Source organism: Etheostoma spectabile, chromosome 6 (genome assembly GCF_008692095.1).
Source record: "Etheostoma spectabile isolate EspeVRDwgs_2016 chromosome 6, UIUC_Espe_1.0, whole genome shotgun sequence".
Taxonomy (NCBI): Eukaryota; Metazoa; Chordata; class Actinopteri; order Perciformes; family Percidae; genus Etheostoma; species Etheostoma spectabile.
Window position 1 is genome coordinate 30,166,014 of NC_045738.1, and position 8,632 is coordinate 30,174,645.

Sequence of the window (8,632 nt, forward strand, 5' to 3'; positions counted from 1 at the left end):
GCGACAAAAAAGGCGACGAACAAGGTGACTAATAGAAGATGAAAAGAAGACGAAATGCGACAAAAAGGCGACAAAAAGGCGACTAATAGGTAACTAAAAGGAGACAAAAAAACTAGTAGCGGCTTAACCAGCTAGCAGCTACGGCTCAGCGTCATGGATACAGTCGGTGTCACGTGACGCGGCCTCATAGTTACACATGATATCACACACACGTACGTTACATACGTGTGTGTGTGTGTGTGTGTCTGCGTGTGTGTGTTTTTATAATAACATTTTTATCTATTTGCTTTAAATAAGAAATTACTATCTTTCTGTAGTTAACACTTTGCCTCATCTTCTTCATAAAAATACACACACACACACGCACACACACACACACACACACACACACACACACACACACACGCACTCACACGCTTACACACACACACACACACACACACAGTACAGCGAGCACTGTATTTGAGCCCACAGTGGAGGTGATTGAAGAGATAATCTGTGTGCAGCAGATATGTAAATGGAGGACGGGAACGTCCCCGGAGGCGCGTTAGATTTACTCGTCCCTCCGAGGAGGAGTCTTTAAATCTGGAGCTGGAGCACACATCCTCCTCCGGTGGGCTTAATTCACGCTCACACACTCCGTTTAAGACGATATTGGACGTCGTATAAGCTCCGACATCTGTCTTTAAAACACCCGGCTGCAGGATTTTCCTCGTTGCGTACGGTATCTGGGATTTCCCCCGGAGGATTCTCCGAGGAGCGTCTGTAAGGAGATAAAAGACGAAAAGGAGACGAGAAGCGGCTGTAAGGAGATAAAAGACGAAAAGGAGACGAGGAGCGGCTGTAAGGAGATAAGAAAGGAGATGAAAAGGAGACAAAAAGGAGACGAGGAGCGGCTGTAAGGAGATAAGAAAGGAGATGAAAAGGCTGCGAAAAGGAGACAAAAAAGCAACTAAAAGGAGACAAAAAGGACATGACAAGGCAAAGAAAAGGAGACGAAAAGGAGATGAAAAGGCGAAGAAAGTCGAAGAAAAGGAGACAAAAAGTTGGCAAAAGGAGACGAAAAGGAGGCAAAAAGGAGACGAAGAGCGGCTGTAAGGAGATAAGAAAGGTTTCTCTTCCGGGCTGTTAGCTCGCATGCAGGACAGATCCAAACCTCAACTTCTAGACGCCGTCTCAACGTCTCGTTGTCTTCCCGTCGACCTGCAACCAGGCGACGAAAAAAAGGCGACGAAAAGGAGGCAAATTTAGATGAAAAGGCGGCAAAGGAGACAAAAAGGAGGCAAAAAGGCGACAAAAAGGAGATGAAAAGGCGGCGAAAATGAGAATAAAATGCGACAAAAAGGAGGCAAAAATGAGATGAAAAGGCGGCAAAAAGGAGACAAAAATAAGGTGAAAAGGAGACGAAAAGGCGACAAAAAGGAGACGAAAAGGAGATGAAAAGGCGGCGAAAATGAGACTAAAATAAGGTGAAAAGGAGACGAAAAGGCGGCAAAATGGAGGCAAAATGGAGACAAAAAGGCGACGAAAAGGTGACGGAAAGGCCACGGAAAGGCAACGAAAAGGAGGCAAAGGGAGACGAAAAAGCTGACGAAAAGGAGACGAACAGGAGATGAAAAGGAGACGAAAAGGAGACAAAAAGGAGACAAAAAGGTGGCGAAAAGGAGACAAAAAGGAGACTAAAAGGAGACAAAGAGGAGACGAAAAGGTGACAAAAAGGCGAAGAAAAGGAGATGAAAAGGAGACGAAAAGGAGACGAAAAGTCGGCAAAAAGGAGACAAAAAGGTGAAGAAAAGGAGACAAAAAGGAGAAAAGGCGCGGCTGTAAGGAGATAAAGGAGATGAAAAGGAGACGAAAAGGAGATGAAAAGGAGATGAAAAGGAGACGAAAAGGAGACGAGGAGCGGCCGTGTGAAGATATGAAAGGTTTCTCTCCCGTGCGGTTAGCTCGCATGCAGACGAACCAGTAACTCTGAACATCTGTGAAGACCCAAACGAACACGCGGCAGCGAACGCACCGTCCCACTGACGCTGAGGTGTTCTCCCCAAAAACTCCCGGCCGTTACGTAAGAGGAGCGATGTGCCAACATGGAGAAGTAGGACACACGACAACGCTTTCAAATGGAAATGAAACACACACACACACACACACACACACACACACACACACACACATACACACACACACACACACACACACACACACACACACAAATCTGGTGGCATCCAACCAGCTCGGTTATTATACAACTGAGCAAACTTCACCAAAACACACCAAGGTTCACCGACACTAATGCAAAAGGAAATGAAGTAAAATAAAGTGGGTTATATATATATATATATATATATATATATATATATATATATATATATATATACTGTATATATATATACTGTATATATATATATAGAGAGAGAGAGACAGAGAGAGAGAGAGAGTAGAGAAAGAGAAAAGGAGAGAAAGAGAGAAAGGGGAGAAAGAGAAGGAGAAAGGGAGAGAGGAGAGAAAAGGAGAAAAAGGAGAGAGAGAGAGAGTGAGAGAGAGGGAGAGAGAGAGAGAGTGAGAGAGAGCGAGGGAGAGAGAGAGAGTGAGAGAGAGAGAGTGAGAGAGAGAGACTGAGTGAGAGAGAGAGTGAGAGAGAGACAGAGAAACTGGGTTTTAAGCAGGTTTCCCGGGGTCTAACTACCCGACCAACTGCCCGGGGCGACGTGGTAGAGAGTGGGCGGTTGTTAGTCATCTAGATGCAGCTTAAAATACTTTAAAATACTTTATATACACATGGTGAAAGTACAGTGTTTCTACAGTAACTGTAGCCATGGAAACACCTTACCCTGGCGAAAAATCAGAGTTCTCCAGCCTCGCTGAACAGAGCTGGACTACTCCTCCTGGACTACTGCATGTGTACACCTTAACCTGGGCGTGCACATTCTCGGTATGTCCTAACACACCCTGCGCCGGACCCTATGTCAGACTCCTATGCCGGACTTCTATGCACAACCTTTACCGCCGGAACCTTAACAAACCGGCCCTTCGCCGGACCCCTAGCCCGGACCCCACAACCCGTACCCTGCAAAAAAAAAAAAACCGTACACTACCTCTGACCTACACTACTCTTCCCTACAGCAACAAACACCCCCGGACCTACCCTGTTCCTGACCCTACAATCCGGTCACCCCTCCTACGCTAGACCCCTATGCTGGACCATAAACCAACCCTGCGCCGGACCCTATACCCTTAACCCCTACCCGCCTACCCCCGACTCTATACTGAACCCTATGCCGAACCCCTTTTCCTGACCCTATGCCGGACTCCCATGCCGGACCCCTTTTCCTGACCCTATGTCGGAGTCCTATGCGGAAACCCTCTACGCCTGACCCTGCCTGCGACGGACCTTACGTCGGAACCCTCCAACCGGTACCCCTATGTGGCACACCCCTGCTCCGGACCTATGTCAGCCTCCTTAATGCCGGACTTTCTATGCACAACCTTACGCCGGAACCTACACCGTGACCCTACACCGTACCCCTAGCGCCGACCCCGAGAACCGTACCCCCACAACCGGACCCTACCAATCACCGGACACTACATCGGACCCTACGACGGACCCTAACACCGGACCCCTGTGCCGGACCCTACATCGGACCCCTACGCTAGACCCCTATGCTGGACCATAAACCAAACCCTGCGCCGGACCTAGTAAAAACTAAGGTGGTGTTAAAAAACTAATAAAATAATCTGAAAAAGGGTCAAAAATGTCATTTTTTGGTCCGTTTTTGACTCGGGAGGACAACATAAGGGTGCACTTCCTGTTTTATTTTGAAATCCCCTGTTTGGTTACATCCTTGGTCACCTGTCTTCCTGTCCTTTGTTTGTTTCCCGCCTTTTCTGATGTGTCCACCTGTCCCTTGTCAGTGCTCGTTACCTGGTAGTCTCTGTCATGTCTTTTCTCCTGTTGGATGTTAAGGTCCTGGTCCTGGTCCTGGTCCATGCTGTCTTCTTGTCCGTGGAGTTATTTGTCTCTAGTTCCTGTAACTTGGATGACTTGTGTTTTCTGGACATCTGTTTCCTCGTTTAATCCACTTCCAGAAAAGTAAGTTGTTGTTGTTGTTGTTGTTGTTTCTTCGGTCTCCTTCTGTTTGGTGTTAACTGGATTTTGATAATTAATCAAAATCTCAAACTTCACCACCGTCTGCTCTTCGCCTTCGGGTCCCAAAAGTGTGGTGTGTGGCGTGTGTGTGTGTGTGCGTGTTGTGGCCGTGTGTGTGTGGTGTGGTGTGTGTGTGTGTTGTGTGGTGTGTTTGTGTGGGTTGTGTGTGTGTTGTGTTGTGTGTGTGTGTTGGTGTGTGTGTGGTGGTTCTGTCTTACTCTCTCTCTCTCTCTTCCTTGTGTGTGTATATTAGGTGGTATATTAGTGTGTGTATATGTGTGTCCGTATATTAGTGGTGTGTGTTTCTGTATGTGTGTGTTGTGTGTCTCTCCTTACTCTCTCTCTGTTTCTCTTGTGTGTATATTTGTGTCTCTGTATATATTGAGTGTGTTTCTGTATATTAGTGTGTGTGTGTGTGTGTGTGTGTGTGTGTGTGTGTCTTACTCTCTCTTTCTATCTCTCTGTGTGTGTAGTAGAGTGTGTGTAATATTGTGTCCGTATCTTAGTGTGTTCTGTATATTAGTGAGTGTGTTTCTGTATGTGTGTCTGTTTTTAGTGTGTGTGTGTGTCTCTTACTCTCTCTCTTTCTCTGTGTGTGTATATTAGTGTGTGTATATTTGTATCCGTATATTAGTGAGTGTGTTTCTGTATGTGTGTGTCTGTATGTGTGTGTCTGTATATTTGTGTGTGTGTGTCCTCTCTTACTCTCTCTTCTTGTCTCTGTTGTGTGTGGTGTGTGTGTGTGTGTGTGTGTGTGTGTGTGTGTGTGTGTGTGTTGTGTGTGTGTGTGTTGTTGTGTGTGTCTTTCTCTTTCTCTTGTGTGTATATTTGTGCCTTATATTAGTGTGTGTCTGTATATTAGTGAGTGTGTTTCTGTATGTGTGTGTCTGTATTTAGGGTGTGTTGTGTACGTATATTAGTGTGTGTGTGTGTGTGTGTGTGTATGTGTGTGTGTGTGTGTTCTCTCCTGTGACTGTAAACTGAACATCTTTTGAGTTGTGGACAAAACGAGACATTTGAGGACGTCTTTTTTGGGCTTTTTGATCCACGTTTTCCATCATTTTCTGACGGTGTACGAACCAAACAGCTGATGCATTAATGGAGGAAAAAATATTCAGATACATTCAAAATGTGACGCAAGTCATTGTCGGTTGGGAAAAATAACAAATTGGGTTTTGGCGGGGGTTGGGACTCAGAGACATCCCTGGCCTTTGCTGACAAGGACAATGTTCCTTGTCCCCAAAATGTGTGCTATGTGCGTGTGAATGCTTTTGCTGTGTTGTGTTGTGTGTGTTTGTGTGTGGGTGTGTATAGACCTTAGTGTCCCCTAATACTGTATCTGAAGTCCTCTTTATATAGACCTTAGTTCCCTAATACTGTATCTGAAGTCTCTTTATAGAGCCCTTAGTGGTCCCTAATACTGTATCTGAAGTCTCTTTTTATATAGACCTTAGGGGTCCCCTAATACTGTATCTGAAGTCTCTTTATAAAGACCTTAGTGGTCCCTAATACTGTATCTGAAGTCTCTTTTTATATAGACCTTGTGGCCCCCTAATACTGTATCTGAAGTCTCTTTATATAGACCTTAGTGGTCCCAAATACGTATCTGAAGTCTCTTTAATAGACCTTATGGTCCCTAATACTGTCTGAAGTCCTCTTTATAGACCTAGTGGTCCCTATACGCTAAGTCTCTTTATATGACCTTAGTGGTCCCTAACTGTATCTGAAGTCTCTTTTATAGACCTAGTGTTCCCTAATACTGTATCTGAAGTCTCTTTTATATAGACCTTAGTGGTCCTATCTAGTACTAAAGTCTCTTTTATATAGACCTAGTGGTCCCTAATCTGTATCTGAAGTCTCTTTTATATGACCTAGTGGTCCCTAATACTGTATCTGAAGTCTCTTTATAAGACCTTGTGGTCCCTATACTGTATCTGAGCTCTTAGATAGACCTTAGTGGTCCCTAATACTGTATCTGAAGTCTCTTATATGAAAAAATTGGTGCTTGTGGTTTTGTACTTCCTCTTAAATATAATCAACTCTTCTGATAATTTTTAATGGTTCAGGTCCATTTTTAATGAAAACAGTACAATCCTGGGTTCCAGCTTCTTAAATGTGACTTTTTTTCGTAGTTTCTTCAATCCTGTGTGACAGTAACACCCGTCTCCCATGGGTTAAACCCCCTATAATTCCAATATGACTCTTGAAACGCCTACGTCCCAACAGGGAGAAATCAGACCTGCACCCAGCTGTCGGCCTGTAATTCATCACTTTCTCACTTGTCCTGCCGCCTACACGTCAACCAAGCCATCGGGGACATTTCCATAATGACGAGATCCAGACCCAAAGTATTGGACTAGTGATAAGAACCCAACCATCCAAGGGGTGTGTGTGTGTGTGTGTGTGTGTGTGTGTGTTTTTTGTGTGTGTGTGGTGTGTGTGTGGGTGTGTGTGTGTGTGTGTGTTTGTTTGTGTTGTGTGTGTTTGTGGTGTGTGTGTGTGTTTGTGTGTGTGTGTTGTTTGTGTGTGTGTGTGTGTGTGTGTGGGGTGTTGTTGTGTGGTGGTGTGTGTGTGTGTGTGTGTGTGTGTGTGGGGTGGTGGGGGTGTCGGTCGCCACAGAGGGACTTACGTCCACAGAAGATAAGGAAACCTTTTAAAAAGGACACTATGTCTATTTTTTTCACCTTGGTTATTAAAAAGCAAATTGTCTTGAAGGTTGAATGGAAGGGATTCTTTCATGAGTATAGGGTTTTATGTGTGGTGTATGTATATATATAGTGAGGCCTCATTTACATAGTCAAGGTTTTTGAATAATGTGGAAATGGAACCAACCTCAAAAAGTGTCAGGACACTAACGTGTGAATTAACCCCCATGTTGCCCCCCATGTTTTTCATGTTGTCCTCATGATGTCTTCTGTTTTCACTCATGTGTCCTTCATGTGTCCCCATGTTGTCTTCCTATTCAACTGTTCTTTTTAATTCCCCAAAATAAACTGATTGATTCCAACGCTCTTTGCCACAAATTCTAATCTGTCATTAACTTTGTGGGTCTTATTATATTTATAGCATTGTAAAACAAATGGAAGTGTTGTGAATAGTATTGAGTAAAAAAGTTGACTATTCCAGTCTGTGCTTATCATAACATCCATTCCTTTAATGTTTAGTCTTTCCCACTCAAGCGAATCATTTCTGCTTTTCTAACCTCAAACAGTTAGGGATAATTTCCTATAAATTGGAGGTTTAAGTTGACCACTAAATCTCAAAAAACCAGACAGCTAGCTGAAGACTATCTGTCCCAATACTGAGGACTCGGTTACCGGTGCCTCAGGTCCTGCTTGCAAGGGTAAATCCAGCGCGAGCTAGACTACTTGTCCAATCTGTGACTATGGTTTTACCGGTGTCCTCAGGTTCTGCAGGGTCAAATCCAGACAGCTAGCCGACCTATCTGTCCAATCTGGTGAATAGGTTTACCGTGTACTCAGTCTCGCAGGGAAATCCAGACAGCTAGCTAGACTATCGTCCAATCTGAGGGCTACTATGGTTCCACCTTGTCCTCAGGTCTCTGCAGGGGTAAATCCAGACAGTCAGCTAGACTATCTGTCCACATCGAGGGACCTACGGTTCCTGGTCCTCAGATCTCTGCAGGGTTAATCCAGAAGCTAGCGCAATATTGTCAATCTGAGTGAACTCTGTTGGACTGGTCATCAGGTCTCTGCAGGGTAAATCAGACAGCTAGCTAGGGACTATCTGTTCCCAATCTGAGGACTACGGGTTACCTGGGTCCTCAAATCTCGCCGGGAAATCCGCAAGACAATGCTAGCTAGACTATCTGTCAATATGAGGACTATGGTTACCTCCCGGTCCTCAGGTCTCGCAGGGTAACTCCAGACCGCTCGAGGACACCGGTCCAATTCAGTTTCTGTTGACGACCTAAAAAACCACTATTGAAGTGGCCGGGTTGGTTAGCGGTAGAGGCGGGCGCACGTGTACGAGAGGTTCCTGCCTTGGCGCAGAGGGTCACGGTGCAATTCCGAACTGTGCGATTTATCTTGTCAAGTCGCCCCCCCCCCCCCCCCCCTTCCTCTAACCCGTGAATGCGGGACTACTAATTAACCCCAATCCTCCAACGATGATGCACAGCATATTACCCAAAATTAAGGTCCTCGTACCGTACTTACCCTCAAACAAACAACACACACATTTAGCATTCTCCACCCCCCCACCCCCCCCTTCTCCGTATCTTCGCTCGTTCTCACGGCTTCTCCTCCGTGACGAATGGAAAACCTTAAAACAAATTATTCACCTCAGCCTAACAGAGTTCAGTTTTGAATAAGAGCCGTAATGAGAAAAGACATCAGCAGCACATTTGGAGCCCCAACGACGCCGGTGCTCTCCATATATATTGGTTATCTATTGCTCCATTTGTGGTTTTTTTGTGCCGTTTCCAAAAAAAGACAACAAATCTTGTCGGTAGCAAAAAAAACT